At 44.9% G+C, this 19,071-nt stretch overlaps 1 protein-coding gene across 18 annotated transcripts in view; it reads left to right on the top strand.

Annotated features, from left to right (window-relative positions):
- The window catches only part of Tenm4 (teneurin transmembrane protein 4), a 2,881,475-nt gene that overhangs the window by 2,340,907 nt on the left and 521,497 nt on the right, over positions 1 to 19,071 (top strand). The window contains exon 1 of one of the 18 annotated variants that reach the window (XM_074081915.1): positions 17,857 to 17,880. The exons of the other annotated variants lie outside the window; for them this stretch is intronic. The gene's annotated coding sequence lies outside the window, so the exon portion shown is untranslated. Of the gene's footprint in view, positions 1 to 17,856; positions 17,881 to 19,071 lie in introns of those variants that run through there. 18 annotated transcript variants of the gene reach the window in all.

Raw genomic sequence — 19,071 nt, forward strand, 5'->3', positions numbered from 1 at the left:
TATGGTGGTTTTGTATATCCTTATTTCCCCTCTCTTGTTCATCTTTGTGGTTTGATGGCTTTATGTATTGATGAAATTTGATTCTTTTCTCTGTGTACCTGTTCTACTAATGAGTTTTGTATGCTTGTGTGCCTTCATAAAGGTAGTTACCAGTCTTTTCACTTCTAATTTAGGATTTCCTTAAGCATTTCTTGGAGGGCTGACCTGATGGAGGTGAATTCCTACATCTTGGAAAGATTATTTCTCTTGCATTCCTGGGTGTGGTATTCTTGGTTAGCAGGTATTTTTTCTCTTTTCAGGACTTTGAACATATCATCCTGTTCTGGCCTGGTCTGTAAAGTTTCTGTTGAGAAGCCTCCTGTTACTTTAGTGTATGACATGTTACGTGACACTTTTCTTTTTAAGACGTCTCTCTTTTTCTTCTACTTTTGACAGTTTGATTACAATATGCTTCAGAGAGTATCTATTTCAATCAGATCTATTAGGGGTTCTTTGAGTAACCTAGACATGGATGTCCATATCTTTCCCAAGATCTGGAAAGTTTTCAAAAATTGTTTCATTAGTGCATTAGTCAGACTTTGTTACTGTGACAAATATCCAAGAAAATTTTAAGAAAGGAAGATTTATTTTGGCTCACAGTTTCAGAGGTTTCAGTCCATGGTTGGTTGGCTCCTTTGCTTTTAGGCCTGTGGCAAGGCAAAAACACCCTAGCAGGGGGTGTATGGTAAAACAAAGCTATTCAGCTCATGGTGGCCAGGAAGTAGTGACAAAGGAGTGGGGACAGGGACAAGGCCTGCCCCTAGTGACTCTCTTCCTCCAGTCAGGCCCCTCTTCCACAAGTTTCCACCACCTCCCAATGGTCCATTCAATTAAGAATTCATCAATAGATTAACCCACTGATTAAGTCAGAGTCCTCATGATCCAGTCACTTCCCTAAAGCTCCACCTCTGAACATTGCTTTGGGGACCAAGCCTTCAACACATATGCCTTTGAGGGACATTTCATATTCAAACCACAACAACCAGGTAGGTTTTCTATGCCTTTCCCTACTCTCTTCCTTCTTAAATACTCCTAATACATGTTCGTTCACTTAATGGCTTTCTTCATTTAAAATTAAAAAAAAATTTGTCTGACTAGGTTATTTCAAACATTCCGGCTTCAATCACTGAAATTCTTTCTTCTGCTTGATCTGGTCAGTTGTTAAGGCTCTATGATTTTTATTTCATTTATTGAGTTGTTTATCTCCAATATTTCTGTTTGGTTGTTCTTTATGAACTCTTTGCTGAATTTCTCATTCATATCATGAATCAACTTCCTAATTCCATTGAATTATCTGTTTGTATTCTCTTGCATGTCATTAAGTTTCCTTAAAAATCTCATTATTTTGAATTCTTTTTCAGGCAAGTCATTGATTTCCTTTCCTCCAGAGTATATTGCTTCAGAGTTACTATGTTCCTTTGGAGGGGTCATGTTTCCTTGTTTTTGCATGCTTCTTGTGCACCTAACATTGGCATTTGTGTATCTGAAAGATCAGTTGCCTGTACTAATTTTATCAGGTAGCTTTCATAGTAAAAGACTTCTGGTGACATGTCCTTTTATGTGGGTTGGGCAGGCTGTGTTGCCTTTGGTTCCAGGTGGGTACTTTAGGGCAGTGTCTGTGTAGCTTCTTCAACTGGAATCTGCTTCAGGGGTGCCTGCAAGAATCTCAGTGGCTTAGGGTACAGAGGTTGTAGAATTGTACCCACAGCTGAGGTACAGTCTACTTCAGTGGGGTGGTTTCACCTGGCTGCAGGTGTGCGGTACTCATCTGCTTCTTCAAGTCTCACAGAGGTAAGGTCATGCTTATAGGCCCAGGTTGATGTGGCACAGTGAGCCTTCCAGCAGGTCAGGGCACCTGCCTGAGACTGAGGGCCACGCAGGAGAAGGACCACACTAGTGGGCCCAGGCAGGCAGCCTTCAGTGTCTGAAAGCTGTGCTGGTGATTTTGTGGACTCTTTGGAGGCTGACCTGCTCAGGATGGGCTTTCCAGTGCTTCCTGGGGCCAAGGATGGGGGATGGGCTGCCCATCCAATTCCCAGGGTTTGTGAGGCCAGGATACTCAGGGCTGGTGATGGCCCATGGAGCACCATGAGTTCTTTATCACACCTTGTATTGTAGGTAGTGACATGGGAATCAAAACTATAATTTCTGACTTGCAGGAGGAGCCTCACTCTTAATGCTGAAGGAGCACAATGACCACAGGACTATTGGATGGCATTGGGACACAGCTTACCAAATTTAGGGATACAGTTAAGGAAGCTTATTTATCTTTATAACTGAAAAATCCTACACTAGAGGCAAAGAGGTCCTGCATCAGAACTTCAGCTAAAACCTAAAGTTCCCTTATTTGAAGAATCTAAGATATAGGGAAATTAGCCAGATATAACTAAGTTAATAGGCTGTTTAGAGAATGAACAGGGCCTTCCCAATGTGACACCAGAAGCTTTATGTTTCCATCACACTGCTCCATAAACCTGGGACTCCAGACCCATCTCTGTGCCACAGAAGGGGCTACGAGTTAAATTCAGAAGAGGCTGAAATGAACTTTCTACCTAGGTTGTTAATAACTTAGTTGAAATAGCAATAAAATGTTAGTGAGAATAGCATTATCTTGTATTTTTTTGTATGTGTATGGGAAAAATCATTAATGCTAAGCTTAACTTTTCATAAAATATTTGTCTTAAGTTTTAGAAAAGGAAAAGATCCTACATTAGTTACCTACAATACCTAAAGCACTGTACTGAACTGAGGATACAGGAACATTTAATGCATCATTATTTGATGCAATTTCAGGAAGTGATTACTATATGCCAAGTGCAAGGCAGGGAGGCGGAGAGAGGTGGCCTGAGACAGGAGTCACCGTGGGCTTCCTGGAAGAGGTGATGCCTAACAGTGAGGGAAGGAAATGGGATGGAGGGTGTTCTAGGCAGAAAGTATGAAGAACAGGCCAACCTGGAACAGAAGTGGAGAGTATGTTGGGGTGGTGGATTGGAGCCATGGTCAGTGGGACATGAGGGGACATAACTGAGAGGACAGAGGACCCAGAACTCAGTGACACGTTATGTGTCTAAGGCATTTGCGTGGTCCTATGCAGGTGACCCCCGAGTCACTTAAGAGGAGGGAAACATAGAGCTAGATTTTTTAAACCTAGAAAGCATATTTATTTGGATATAGTTCTCATACAGTATAAGATGGTAATTAGATTACGGACTAGAAACTAAATTGCTTAGACTGTAAAACGCACAGGGAAGAAAATGACTGGGGATCATTTTTCATGTTCCTGTTGTACACACACTCAGCACAAGTTAGCCTCCCTCAGCAACAGCCCAAACCTTCCCCATGCTCTTCCAGAAGCCTCTTGAAAGAAAGGAAACTTCCAGAATCAGCATCAGAGAACAGCAAGCCTTCTAGTTTCTTGCAGGTGGCCAGGACCTGAGGGACCATGTACTGGGGATCAGGGAACGTGGGACAAAACCAGCAGCTACTGAAAAGTCATGGCCTGGCCAGGCCTGCTCACAGCCTGTGCCTTTCTGGGAGGCCCTTGGAGGTCTGGAGAGGAACCTGCTGGGGGCAGAAGGAGGAAGTTGGGGTTAGCAGGACACCCACAGTGCTATAGGGAGAAGAGGAAGCCCAGAAGCAGTTAATCCTGCTGGTTGAATTGTTTTTATAAATGACACTCTAAAATCAAATAGATGCAATAAAAACACAGTGGCCTTTTCATTAAACATGCCACAGAGGCCCCTTGTTCAGCAGCCATTGTCAATCAGATGTGGACCATTGTCTCTTTCTCCAATCCCCTATAATTGGCATCTGTCTGGAGAAAACAAATAAATACCAAGCTGGCATTTTAACTAGGGCAGCAGGGAGAGGAGGGGGCACTGCTTTTCAGAGATTGCTCAGTAAGCACAGCCCCAGGGAGGCTGTTCTTGCCCAGGCGGGTCCCAACATCAAGGCCTCACTAGATAAGGCTCCCTGTTTCCCTCCTGGAAGACGCTGCTCTGATTTTTGCCCAGAATTGCTGATCCAGAGTACACTTTACTTCTGCTTTCTGTCTGCAGAAACCCCTCAGAGACTATTTGTAAGAAGGTCTTATTTTTTCGCTTCAGGATGTCATGGGGAAAAGAAGTGGACCTTCTCTGGCTGACTTTGGATACAAGCACTTACTAACAGTAATGCTACACTCTTGCTGAGTGATACAAAGAGAATAAAGCCAACACAGTGAATTTGTAATAACATTAAACCGACGTGATTAACTAGCAATAACAACATGTTAGCACTGTTATCAACTAAGAGTTTGATGATAGATTTTAGCTACTACCCTGGACCACATGCTCATAGACAGGTGACTCATCCTTCATAGTAGTTGTGCTCTATAAAAATGGGTGCAAGTGCTGGATTAAGTGAGTGCTGAATGTTTGCTCCTCTAGGAAACCCAGGGAGAGGTTCCTGCAAGCCTCTGGTCACCACATTTTAATCAATGCACAATCTTGTTTCACTGTGTTGATGTTTAAGCATGCCTGATTTAATGTACACTTTGAGTCATTGACACTGAACTCACAGTCAACAGCCCTGTAACTCATGTCCAAACAAAGCTTATCTAGCACACATAGGAACACTGGCAGCACTTCAGCTCTAAGCTTGGGGACATTTTACACAGTGAAGTCACCAACAAAATCACACACATGAAAATCATAGCTATAACTAGACTGTGACAAGGATACTTGTCTATAGTAAGAGAGCTAGGCAAGAAGGCAGAGCATTCTGTGTTCAACTTCAGGTGGGAATGCCACATCAGGTGACTTTAGTTTTCCATCTCTCTGTGCATGGTCACAGAAGACCGTGAGAGTATTGTGTGAGAGCATTAGTGAAGAAGAAAATTCACAAATGCATTTTAGTGACGAGGTGAGTAGGACTCCATGAATCAGGAGGACTGACGGACTTCATTTCACTTGGCTCTCACTCAAGCCAGTGACTCCATATTTTGGTACAGGAAAAAGAATGAAGAGACGAAGCAACTTGCCTGGTGTCAGACAGCTGGACTGTAGGACATCGTGTAACACCAGCATCAGGTAATGCAGCACACAGGACTACCACGTGTTTTGTGAATAAAGTTTTATTGGAACACAAACATTCTTTCCATCTCCATTCTGCCCGTGTTGCTGCTTTTGTATCAAAATGATGGAGTTGAGTAGTTGTAATAGAGACCATATAGCCCACAAAACCTGAATTATTTACAGCCCAGCCCAGCTCTTCAGTATGCATGTATCACTACAAGTTCTCTCTCTCTCTCTCTCTCTGTCTCTCTCTGAGTTTGGAATGGAGAGGTTTGATTTCCCTCTTGAACAATGGGAATTTTATAACTGACTATGTTTCTTTCTTTATATTAATTTACGACGTCCAAGGCCTAAAAAAGCTGGGGGTGCCTCACACTCACTTGGTAGGAAGAGAAAAGATCTTCAATATTAGTTATAGGAGAAAAAAGTTAGATGACCCCCATCATAGTCAAAGCATGATCAACATCCAGGACACCTGGAACTTTCCAGTAATAAAGCATGTTTTGGGGGCAGGGCCTGGCTTCTGTAGGAATCATAGTTTTCCCTCAGGAGACAAAGACCTACTTTCCATGAATATCTTGTCTCTTTTCGGTCAACACCATTTATTGAGGACTTATGTGCCCAACACTGGGCTCTATACACCTTCTGTCATTCTCTTTGGTATATGGCGTATAGGTCAAGAGAGTCTATACCATGGAAATAGATATGATGATCCCATTTTACAGATGAAGAAAACAAGGATCAGAGATGTTAAGCAATTTGTCCTAAGTTACAAAGCAAGGAAGTGATAGATTTGTATTTGAAGTCAGGTGTGTGTGACTCTAAAATGTAATCCCTGCAGAGAACCCTATCATCATCTATAACTTACCCAGCTTCCTCGTCACCCCTCTAACCCTCAGAAGTAAGACTATGGACCTAGAGTGCAGCTTTCTTTTCTTGTTAGGACACTCCCTTTTGCATGTGAATGGAGTAGGCAGCCCCTGCAGAACACTGGGGTGGGATGGGAGAAGGGACCATATCAAGAGGAGACATATGGACACTGGCAAGAAGGCTTTGCCATGGCCCAGGTGTGTGATGATGGTGGCCTGCACTCCGGGACTGGTAGTGTAGCCAGAGAGATGAAGCAGGATGGAGAGGTGACTAGGGTGTAGATGTGAACATTCAGTGATTACATGTGGATGGTGGAAAGGGAGAGGCAGGTGGCAGGGAGAGGGGTGGCCCCGGTTGCTGGATGGAGAGGAAACAGTTGTAGAGAAAAGATGGGGAGCTTGGTCTAGGAGGGCTGCAGCCCAGGCTCCTGCGAGAGATTCAAAGAGCCCCCTTGGCAAGTAAATGGTCAGCCTTCCTCTCAGCCCCACACTGAGGGGCAGACAGCCTTCAGTTTCATCATGCTTGGATTTAATGGACGCAATGGCTTTGTTTTTAGTAGTGTTTCCTATTTCTGGACTATTCTGAGTGCCTCACCAATTTCCTTGTGCCTGTAAGAAAAGTGAAAGTCTTGCTTTCTGCTGTGCCTGTAAGAAAAGTAAAAGTCTTGCTTTAGCCAATTCAGCTCCTCCTCCGTCTCCTTCAGAACCAGTAAATAGCAGCTGTCACACTCTTATTGCACCTCTCAAACTCTTTAGTACATAGCGTAAGTGGAGGGCTGTAAAGACTCTGTTAAGGAAGTCTCCTGTGAAAGCAGAAGCCAAGGGAAGGATCTGTGTCTTCGGGAAGGATGAGCTGGGGGCACTGGAGGTCTCTGTGCCCCTTATTCCTCTCCTGCAGTGTTGACCTTGCGAAGATCATACCTGCATACCTGGGCATGAGGATCCTGCAGGATGCTTTGCTGTGCTGGCCTGGAAGCCCAAGGCGAGCGGGTGATTTTGTGTTCTGCTTATTGGACCTAGCCATGTATGCTCAGGAAGTACTTGGTCAGAGGATGGAGGTGTGGGAGGAAAAAGACCACCTGTCAGATGTTGAGTCAGGCCTTAGGGACCCAAAAGAATACACAAGCTCTGCATCCAAGAAGTCTTATGAAAGGTTGTAGATATGCCTGGGAGATGTGTGACAATGGCAACATGAGCTGAGTGCCTGCAAGGGCACATGGGGATGCTACTGACTCCACCTGGGAGACCAGGAGGGCTTCATGGAGGAGGGATCTTTCTGACTTGTTCCTGAAGGATGAGTAGGAGAAAGATACCGGAGAGAGAAAATCTTGAGGTCAGGAGCTGAGATAGTTGTCATGGTCTTTTACAAGGAAACAGTCCCTTTGCAGAGGGAGGGAGGAGTGAACAGGTAGAGTATCCTCCCAGCCCCAAAGGAAAACCAGTTTTCCCTGTATCCAACTCCTCCACCCCACACACAGCTGCCATGGTCTTATATTATTCTCCTCCTCGAAGATGAGAAGCACAGGCGAGTCAGAGCTTATGATATATTGATGGGGAGAAATGTTCAACACAATAATGACACACAGCATAGATAAAGATGTGAAAAGTAAGTGAAAGCAAAATGACTCAGAGCAGCATTTTCCAATAGAAATCTTACCTTCATTTTTCCAGTAGACACATTTGAAAAGGGAAAAGACGCAGGCGAGATCAACTTTGACAATATTTTTCATTTAACACAAGATACATGAAATATCATTTCAACATATAAATAACAAATATTTATTAATGAAAACTTTAAATTCTTGTTTTCATGGACAGTCTGTGAAATATGACACATCGTTTACATATACCATGTGGCCAGTGGCGACAGTACTTAGCTGTACAGGCTGAGGCTTTGCACCTCTTTATCACACAACAAAAAACTGTAGAACCGAGGTTCTGGTTCCACCCATTACCCATTCACTCAACCAGCCGGCGTTTAGTGAATGCACCTGTGTGCTTGAGACTTCTGATAAGAACACAAAAAAGAAGTGGCTGTGTCTCCAGGAAGCCTCTGTTCTCGTCTTGGGCTTTGCAGGCCTGTGACCTAGCCCTCTGTGAGGACTGGGACCTGTCATTTTGCCAGGGCTCTTAACGCTGTAGGCTGCGCCATTTGATCCTTCCTGTGTTGCATCTTAAACAGCAGAATAGCCCACAGGTGTCAGGTGCCATCTCAAGACAGCAGCTCATCTTTCACCCCACACCTGGCTCACTTTACCTTTTAGGTGCCCCATGTAGACACTTTGTGTCTGAGATCCCTGGATCAGGTGTTGGCAAGACCAAAGGCCGGGTGCACACAGAAGGCTCCCAGGTCTTGTTTTGCAGCCCAGCCATCTTCTCAAATCACTTGGAGCACTTCCTAAACATACTGTTTTGGGGTGAGGTCCAAGTATTTTTAAAAAGTTCTGTCTGGTGATTTTGGTTCAACACATGTGATTACTGGGAAACCCCAGACCGGAGAGGCTGTTTGTTTGAGCCAGGGTCACATAGTAAGTCAACCTTCTGATTCCCACCCCTGATGCTTTCTCCAAACAGCACAAAGGGCAGAGGGGACCCTCCAAGTCTTGAATATTCAGGAGGCTCCACCACACACAGGAGCTTGGAGCAGGGGACAGGAATCTGAAAGTGCTGTGTTCCCTCTTGAAGAACAAAGCCCTGGTTGGTTTACCACTCTGGGAGGATTGCCAGGCTCCAGTATCAATAATAATCCCTTTGTTTTTTAAATGCCTTATAATTGCATAAATAAAACTTACTTTCTCTTCTCCAATGTTAACAAGCCTTATTTGACTGATTGGTTGATTAATAACACTCTAATTTCTCCAGTGACAAAACACAAAGACTGAAAGATGGATGCTGGGCTCCAGTGACTTGGGTTCATGGAGCAGCAGTTTCTGCAGCCACCTTGGTAGCTCAGTGGGAAGAGTGACATGCTTTCTTCATAGTCACATGCTGATGAGTAGGGGCTGCAGTCAACAGCAGGAAAACAGCTTCTGCATTTCCTACCTGCTGGAATATTACCCAACACCTTTTTCTACACAGTACACTATAGACATTCTTGGAGGAGACATTTCTCTGGCTTCAATAATGGTGGTGATTTAAGGTTACTAGAGTTACTTTTAGGCATTGAGAATTGTGAAACCGCTCAAAACTAATCCTGTTTACTGCTTCGCATCGGCTACCGGGAAACTCATAGGCAAACCTATGTCTCATCTGCAACAGGGATAAAAGAGCTCTCAACATGTCTTGCATTTATTCAGCATTTACTATCTACCTGGACTCTTGGTACCTTCCTTTCTGCCAGCAAGCAGCATGCTCCTGGCAACACTGGAGTGCAGAAATCACTTTTGTAAATCTAGCAATGTTTCAGCGCCCCGGGGGAAGAAAGACACTCATTTGAATCCTATATCTCTGCTGCCAAATAGTGACCTCCTTGCTCCACCGTGTTTATGGGGTTATTTGCTGCTTTGCAGACTCGCCCTTGGCTTATGCAGGAGGCCAGCTGAGCCCAGCTGCTGCCTCTGAATTGGCTGTGAACTCAGTGTCCTTTCCTGAGCCCAGCAAAGCCCCTGCATAGCCCCGACAGAAGCCCACCGTGTGGACAGCCTCACGCTGTTGTGCACTGGCCCCGAGACAAAGGGAAGCAGGAGGACTTTTATTGGTCACCTGCCTCCTTGCCGCAGGTTGCTGACAGATAGCAGATGGAGAGACGTGGAAGTTAATGAGGTCTGCGTTCTGGCCAGCAGCTGGTCATCTGCCTCTGGCCACTGAGCTCAGTGGGAATGAATATTGTGCAGACAGTGGTCAAGGCCAGCTAGAAAAGTGGCACTTTCACCAAAGGTGGAGGAAGGAGGGATGATAGCATACACTGGTTCAATTCAACTCCATTCAGTGACTATTTATTAAGCACCGTCTACCTGTCATCCCACTTATTCCTCGAAAATACCCATCCCTGTAGTTATCTTCATCCCTGTTTTATAGCTGAGATACTTAAAAGACTCAGGGATGCTAAGTAACTTGTTCAGGATCACACAGCCAGCCCAGAACTTAGCTGGGATTTGAATCTAAGTCTCTCTCTTTAAACCTAATCTATCAAGCTGCTTCTCCCAGCAGTTCTACCCCTCGCTGTGTCCCACATTCCTTTCTAAATTGTTTTCAGAGTCACATCTTGAGGTCTCATTTCCGAAGCACTCTTCTTGCTGTTGTGAGGAAATGGAGGTGGGAAAGGGAGCAGCCTTCAAAGTGCCGGGGGAATGGACAGAATGAGCAGCTTACACTTACAAAATTTGTTTTCAGTTCTGGCTAGAGGTAGTAGTAATTTATTCATCAAGGCTGGCGTCCACTTCCTTGGGGGCTCCCTGGCCTGAGCCAGATGTTTTTTGCTGAATCTGGTAATTTTCAAAGAGAGGTCCAGATTGGAGTGTCAGATCAATGGCTGGTCTATGTGAACAGAGCTCACAGAGGAACACGGGGAAAAATACCGGCTAATATGCACCCCACAACTCCACAGCCTCTTCTTGCTCTCCCCTGGTAGCTCAGGGAGGCAGGTACCATTATTGGCCCCATTTCATGGGTGAGAAAACTGAGCATGTAGTTCTTTCCAGGGTCAAGGTGAGAGTTGGGGCCCATCATGTCTCAGGAAATGCAGGCCTCATGCCTTGCACTCTACATCCTCACCCGCCATTGAAACCTCAGATTCCTAACTGAGGCTCTTTTCTTCTCTTCGGCCCTCTCTGCCTCTAGAAGAAGTAATCTATCCCGAAGGCTAATTTATATGCAAAGTATCAGAAAATCCTTCCAGAGCTGTGATCTCATGACCCCCTCCCCAAGGTCCCTTTGGAGTCCAAGTGGACCCCACATATGTCTTGCTTTCATCCATCCAGAAGTCATAAGAAACCAAATGTTGGCAGTGGAACCTCTTTCTTCAGAGGGAGTCTGATGCCTGCCCCAGGATTTGTCTCTGGGGTCAGGGAAGAAATTTGAGAGGCTGAGGAGGAAGGAGGTGCTGGCTTTGTTTTGTCAAGATCTGTGGGCCTTAAAATAGTTTCATCCTCAAACCCATCCACCCTCCTTCTAAAGAAAAAAACAATCCAAAAAAATGTGCAGGCCTTCCTGGCCTGCACCACCATCATTCTCTCTCTTTGTATACCCCCAGCTCAGTCACAAGACCCAGTGGAGAGTGGGAAGAGCTGTCCCCAGAGGTCACTGGTATGAGGGGAGAGATAACATAGGATGAGGTGGGGGCTCCGACCTAACCCAAGATAGTCAATTTGAGGACTTTTTTTTTTATGTTTTTAGTGGTATTGGGGATTGAACCCAGGGCCTCCTGCATGCTAGGCAAGTACTTTACCCCTTGAGCCATATCCAGCCCATTTTTTGTTTTTGTTTTGATTTTTGAGACAGTCTCTATCATCTTTGCCCAGGCTGGCCTCGAACTCATGATCCTCCTACCTCCACCTCCCAAATAGCTGGAAATACAGGCATGCACCACCACAGTCAGCCAACTTCAGGACATTTTCATCACCCCCAAAATATACCCATTCCCTTCACTTCACTTAGCACTTCAGAGAATAATGGTAAGCATTCACAGTAGGACCAGGAATCAAGTTGGTGCCTAATTAGTGTCCATCTACAGTTCCTGGCCCAGGGCTCTTGGTAAGTTTATGGGGTAGAATTCTACCAGCTTTCCCCACGCCAGGATAGTGAAGGCAGGTAGTCTGGGGCAGCTCGGCCCCCTGGCAGAGCTCTGTCTGAGTCTCTGGCCGAGGTGTTCTGCCGTGGGGGTGTGCTGCCCAGGGAACTTTTCATGCACACTGTCGCTTTGCATGACTCATGTCAGAAATGACCTATTTGATGGTTGCCACACCTGTCAGGTCAAGGCAAACAGGAGCATTGCCCCCGGGCCTCATGTCAATTGTCCTTTAATTATAGCCACTTTAGAGCCCAGGTGATTACTTGGCCTCTCTCTCTAAGCCACCTCACTTTTCTCTCTTTTCTTTGTCTCTCATTCCAAGAAGGAAAAGCCAGGCTCAGGAAACTTTATTTTCAAGCCCACTGGTGGTACGATCAAGTTGCTGTGGGAGGGGACTGGAATAGCTCAGGGAGGACTAGACGTATCTGGTCTGGGTCCTGGGAGGAGTAAGGGACTCTGTGGTCAGTGAGGACAGCAAGCTTGGGGTGCCTGGAGCCAGCACCAGAAGGTATGCAGTCAGGGGAGGAAGAGGCAGCTGAATTAAAGCAAATGGTCCCGCACTGGTGGCACATTTGAGCACTGGCTCCGTGAGTCCTTCAGCTGCACACTGGGCCATGAGGAAGCATGGGTGGATCTCCTGACTTGGGTCATGGGGGGAGGGGTTGCTCATGGGTTAGCAAGTAGGCAGAGCTGGAATCCATGAATTTCATGGTTCTCTGACCTTAAAGTTGTTCAGCTTTGGCTTCAGTTTATTCTCCTTTAAAATGGGTGTAGAGTGGTTGTAGAAATTAAAATAATGTACACAAAACATACATAACACATCTGCAGGCATAAAGAATTTGTTCACTCAAGGGCTGCTGTTCTGCTGCTGCTAATGAGGGTGAGCTATAAGTGAGGCACTAGGGGTAAAATAGAAGCAGGCCTCACAATCAGGACCATACCACTGCAGGGTCCATGCTCAAGAGTGACCATATCCTTTAAGTTTTCATCCTCTATCCCTCCCCCTTCTTACCCTGGTCCCAGCTCTGATGCTGTGTAATGACTGAAAGTCACTATCAGTCACTGATACCCTTAAGTGAAATTATATTAGTTTATCACAACTATATCTACTCTTACTTGAGAAACAGTTGTACAGCTATAATATTTTTTCAGTCTACAGCAAATTAACAATCCTCCACATGAACTCACAGCCCTCGAGCCTCCCGCCTCCCATTGTCTTCTGAGGAGTCACTGTCTGTCTTAACTATCTTCTGCCTTACAGAGCTGTATAAGCACTGGCAATAAAGGGATGGATCACAGCCCAGGAATCTTGTCTGAAAGCAATTTTGTGTTGACCCTTCTTGGGTGTGTTCCCCCAACATGTGTCAGTGCATGACAACCAAGAGCACTGCTTTTTTTTTTTTTTTTGGTCTATTAATTCCCTTCTAGTGCCTAGTGCAGTGGTGAATATATAGTAGGTATTTAATGGTGACTGAATGAATTCATAGGTTTAAGAATGGATGGATGGAGGATGGATGCATGCATGTGTGGGTGGATGAGTTGATGGATGGATGAATGAATAGACAGGTGAGTGGTAGGATGGATGGATGAGTGAATGGATGGTTTGGTGGAGAGATGAATGAGTGGGGTGGGTGAATGTCACTACATTATAAGTTTCAGAGCACAGGGATTTTCACATATTCTATTCATTGGTATATGTCTAATGATTAGGAATTTGCAAATATTGGAGACTCACTAAGTATTTGTTGAATTAGGTGGATTGTAAATGAAAAGCTGTATGAATGGTCTATGAGTGATGATAAGTGGATCCTAGTTTACTTTTGAACAGTACTCTGCTCTTTGCATCTTGTATCTTTATTTGATCCTCAGATAGCTAGCTGTGCAAAATAGTCTGGGTAGGTATGTAACTGGCCGACTTCTCTGTGTCAGGCAAATTACCGTGTACATGCTTCAGTCGTAGGAGCACTTTCTAACTTCTTTCTGAACTATGAGCTAATCCAACTCTGAGCGCATGGCCTAGCATGCTGTAGATAGTCTGTATTTGTGGACCAAATGAGTTTGATCATCACCATTTTTAATGGATCAGAGAAGTGAAGAAACCCTCTCTGGCCATATAGCTAATAATTGGTGGAGCCAAATGAAAGTTAGCTTCAGACTTGGTTGGGTTCTTTTCAGAAGACAATTGGCTGGCCTAGAGAAGTGGGTGACTTGAATGAACAAATGACACACACATCACTCTATGGAGCTGGGGAGCCGATTAGGGATGACTTGCTTAAACAGAGACAAAGAGCCTTGTTTGAATTTCCCTGGTTGAAATAACTGTGTCTGCCTAATCCCCTAGCTCCATGGCAGTCAAGGATTGTGTGATGTGCTCTGAAACCTGGCTGTCTATTCATATTCAATGGACTCACTGTCAGTGAAGATTCCCTGATTCAGGAGGCTGATAGATTCAGAGATGCAGTCAGGAAACTTCTCACATTTAGAAACTGGTGTTTTACAAGTCAAGGCCACTTTTGCGTCCTACAAACTTGACCCTTGGGAAATAAAGCCCTGTCCTTGTCCTCAGTGATGAAGGAAGAAGGGTTGTGTAGGGTTGTTGAAGGGGCAAACTTTTGCACTCACAAAGACTTGGGTTAAAATCGAGGTCCCACTTCCTACCAGCTTGGAGAGGCAGGACAGGTAAGGAAGTAATGCTTTCTGAGCATCCAGTCAGTCATGCCAGATCACCTGTACCAAGGTGAGGTACAGTACTTCACTTAATCCCCTGAGTGGCCCTCAGGAATATAGAAGTTACTCACTGCGTTTACACACTGAGGAAACCCAGAGTCAAAAAGGTTACACATCTTGTCAAGGTCCCATCATCAATTATTGATAGGCCTGTTTGACTCCACAGCTTTCCACCCAGGCATGTGACAAGCCAACAAGCCTCAGCAGTGTAAGGGGAATAACACTACATTTTCCATTCACCCAGTCTGCACTAGGGATCAAGTGACCCTTCACTTCCCAGGTGTTAGCTGCAAGACGGCTCGATCTCATCCACATGAACAGGCTGTTTGAGCCTGCAATTCTGGTGAATTCTCAGATGACAAGGCTTTTGAACATTTGCCAGTATCTCAACCCTTCTAATTAAAACCACATTATCCGTGATGATTCTTAATGATAGCATTTGCGGAGTCGGAATGTGGAGAGAAGTTCAGTTTGAAATTTTCCCTTCTGAACAGTGCAATGCCATGGCCTTGATAATGGGTTAGGTGGAGAGTATGTATGACCTGCTCCAGTGGTCTGTGTATTCTCTCTACCTCCCTGGCACATGGTTTGGTAACCCATGTGTCAAAGATGTGTGAACTATTTCTAGTTGCTTTTACTTGCAGTGGCTTTGGCCCCTAAGTTTCTACCCTTCCAATGTGCAAGAGAAGAGAAGTGAGTGGCTCAGTGTTGGCCAGCCATGTCTTCTCCCTCTAGCTGAGGCTCTTCATACCTGTAGGCTTGATGAGTTCCAGGCTTGAAGTCCAGTCATGACCTGCAAATGGAGATGTCTAAAGTACACATCCTGATAGTGGGTCTACTGAACGATTCTCTTTACCTCTGAGTAAGTTTGGAAACAATTTAAATCTTGAAGTACCATAACAGCCCTTTGGGACACAACATCCAGTCTAGAAGCTAATAGGTTTGTCCAAACCATAAGTCCCAATCTCACAATGGAGGCCCATTTCCTTAGTACATTGACTGAGGTCTGCCATGTTTGGTCCTTGTGTGCCTTTCCATCCTCCTCCCACCTGGATGCATCCCATGCTTGGAAATGCTGAATTTCTGGCATTTCCAGCATTCATCCTTGGCTCCAACTGCCTCTTCTGTCTGAAATGCCCCTGCTTTCGCTCCCCATCCTGTCTCTCATACTCCCACTATGCAAACTTCTACTCATCCTCTAAAATGCAGCTTTCTTCAGGAAGCCTTTGCTATTGATCCTGGCTAGGTGAGGTGCCATTCACTGCTCACACTGCAACCAATGCAGATTTCCTCCTATGTCTTGCTCATTTTGGCAACTTTAAATGTCCTAAACAGAGTGGTTCTTTAGGAATTGTGCAGTGACCAGAAGGATGGAGGGATGGATGGATGGATGAGAAGATAGAGGACTATTGGTTACCTAATTGAGCTTCTATCTCCCGCCCAAGCCCCATATCCAAAAAACCATTAGAGCCCCATGGCAGCCATGAACTGTGAACGTGGCCTCTGTGAGGTTCATCAGAGTCCTGGAACCAAAAGGGGACTAGATTAAGAGTTAGAGTCCAAAAGACAGAGCAATTGATAAACGGCAGGACTCCTACCACACCCACACAAACTTGGCAGCCAGTCTTAAAGACCCAGCCTTCTGAAACCTTTCAACTCTGAGGTGAATCTTCCCAATGGTTCTTTTGCAGTTGGCACCATCTTGCAAATTCTTGCTGATTGCTTTGTCGGTTCTTTTGCAGTTGGCACCATCTTGCAAATTCTTGCTGATTGCTTTGTCTTCCCAGCAGTATAATGAAGCTGTCAGATGTTCCAGCTCTAGCGTTGGGTGGTTCTGGGATTCCAGCTTTGCCAATTCCTAGTGGTGCTAACTTTGGCAAATAGGTTATCCTTTCTGATGCTGTCTATTTCTCTGAGAAATGAGGGCATTAAATGAGATGATGTAGCAGAACTGCAGGAAGAAGCTGATGGTACTCGGGTGGGGTCACTGAGGAGGGTTTAGAAGGGCAGGGTGTCTGGACACTGATGGGTAGCACAGCACCTTAGCATTAGAAACTGCAAGGAACTTCCACCATGTGTGGGCCTAAATGTGAAGGTGGGAATAGTGACTGTGGGAGGATGTAGCTACAGGAGAAGATGACACCAAGGAGCCATGGACGGCCTTGGGTAGGGGTTAGAAACCCCTGCAAACCCATACCCTAGAGGAAGGAGTCAAGGGAAAAGTACCCTTGAGAGATTCTCTCTCTCTTCCAACCTTGGAGGCTGGTCCCTTCCATTGGCTAAGCCCACTCAGAAGTCAGAGAGAAAAGAATACCATTGCTATCACCCCAAAAAAGTCAGCCTCCTGGGTATAGAAAAGGATGGAAAGTGTAGAGATTGTAGTTGCTGAATAGTCAGAGACCACCCAGCCCAGCTGCATTCTGGGTTCCCAGGCAGGCCTCTCTCTCCCTTACCTTATCAACCCCTCCACCTGGACAGCAAAAGGGACCAAAGAGAATATCAAAGAACTATGAGCATTCTTTATAGGTCCTCACAAGAGTGTGCTAGGAATGAAGTTGAAATAGGGAGCGAGAATAAAGGATTTTTTAATTGTGATTATCTATGGATTTCTTTTATCCACATTATCTCTTCCTGCCAGTGGCTGGGGTCATTGGAACCTGACTGCTTCCTCTAACCGTGGTTCTTCAGTGTGCTGAACACACATCAAAGGTGCTTTTGTAAGAAACTGTGTGCTGTCATTTTAATTAATTTTAGTTTTATTTTTATATTTGATCTAATGGAGTCAAATGAATCTTTATTGCTCAGATATCCCTAACCAGTGAACTAGGCCAGTCTTTCCAGGAGTTCTTTGAACCTCTTTGCATATATAAATAACTTCTGCCAGCAGACTCTGGGCTCTGCAGGAGACCTGGCCGCAACCCTGCAGGGATCTGTGTGAGATGGGAGTGAGGGGTCAGGAACCCACAAGACAGCTCCAGCAGAGAGCAGACTGGCAGCCTCTGTAGGCTCACCATCACGCCCTACTGAGCACTGGTCACTTGCTGGGTGCTCAGTGGGAAAGGAAACCCAGGGGTGGCTTGTGCTCCAAAACCTGCCTGCCTATGGGGAAGATTTGGTCCATGAACATTCCTCCAGAGCTTTTCTGTCACCTATGGGGGCTGCTATGCATGTGCCTTAACTCCAGTGGCACTCTCTCACTGGGTTCCTCCCACTGCTTTCCTGAAATCCCTGCCATTACTTATCATCTAGAAGGTTCAGGATACCCCACCAGTACTGGGAGGACTTTACCTCTGTCCCCTCCTTTACTTTTAACGTTTCATGTGAAAGCACCTGTCACCACCCTGACCTCCACTCTCTCTCTTGACTCATCCCAGTTTCTTCTTTTTCTGATTATCCCCAGGGGAGAACAAGCCTGACTTGTCAAAGAAACCTACTGGGATGATTCCAACAATCTTCCCTGCCAGTGAGCTGCCACCCTGTGTGCACCACTTTCCATCTTTTTCCCAGCCTCCTCTACTTCACAGTCAACCCGCTTGCACTAGAACATATAATAATGATCTCTCCATATTATTGTATATTGTACTATATTATTAGATTTAATGTGTGTGAGGATAAGGAAAATACAAACAGCTTAGATGACTCCTGTTAAGTGAAAAAATGAAAAAGAAAGAAAAGAGAAGAGAAGAGGGGGAGGGAGGCAGGGAGAGAGAGAGAGAGAGAGAGAGCAAAAAAAGAAGAAAAGAAGAAAAAAAAAGCACATTCCTGGTCAGAGAGTGCAGAGCTCAGAAAATACAGCAAAATATGTGACTCAGCTCCATTTCCTGGTTGCCTCTCTCCAGAGGTGACCACTGTGGGAGAGTTGGTTGTTATTCTTCCAAGAAAAAAGAAAACTTAGACCTGTGATTTATTTATACCAAAGAGGTCACTTTATCCTCTGCTGTGCACCTCGTGTTTTCCCTTGACAACATAGCTGGGAGCTCGTGCACTCCTGTGAACTGTCACCTGTTCTTCCATCTGTTGAATGCAGCAGATATGCTCTCTGCTTACAGACACTCAGGTAAATTGCTTTTTCCGCTATTCTGGGTAACTCTTTAGTGAGCTCTTACGTCAGTCTTGCCATATTTTGGGGGCTGGATATAACTGGAGAGTAAACTCCTAGTAAATTGAATGGATGGGCAAAAAGTTTTAAATTTTGACAGCCCACTGGACATCCCCATCAGTAGTCTGTGAGTGTTCCCTTTCCCTGTGGGCAAACACTGGAAATTAGCATGCTTTTTTGTATTTTTGCCAACGTGATAGGAAAAAAAAAAAAAACAGCATTTCATTGTTGTTTTGATCTGTATTTCTTTAATTATCAGTGCAACCAAACATCTTTTCACATGTTTATTAGCTGTTTGTATTTGTTCTTCCTTGAATAGGATATTCGTGTCCTTTGTCTATTTTTTTCTACTGGATTGGAAATAAGTTTTAAATTATTTTGTGGAATGAAAAGGAGGATTCAAATCTCAAGTATTTTAATTTTATTATCAATTTTATTGCAGTTTATTTTCAGATGCCAAACCAAAAGGGGGAGGGATGAGGTTCTAAATATCTTTATCCTCTGCTACTTGAACAGTAACCTCTTAGAACAGCCTGCCATCCCCACAACAAGTAG

This window comes from Castor canadensis, chromosome 1, assembly GCF_047511655.1.
Source record: "Castor canadensis chromosome 1, mCasCan1.hap1v2, whole genome shotgun sequence".
Lineage (NCBI taxonomy): Eukaryota > Metazoa > Chordata > Mammalia > Rodentia > Castoridae > Castor > Castor canadensis.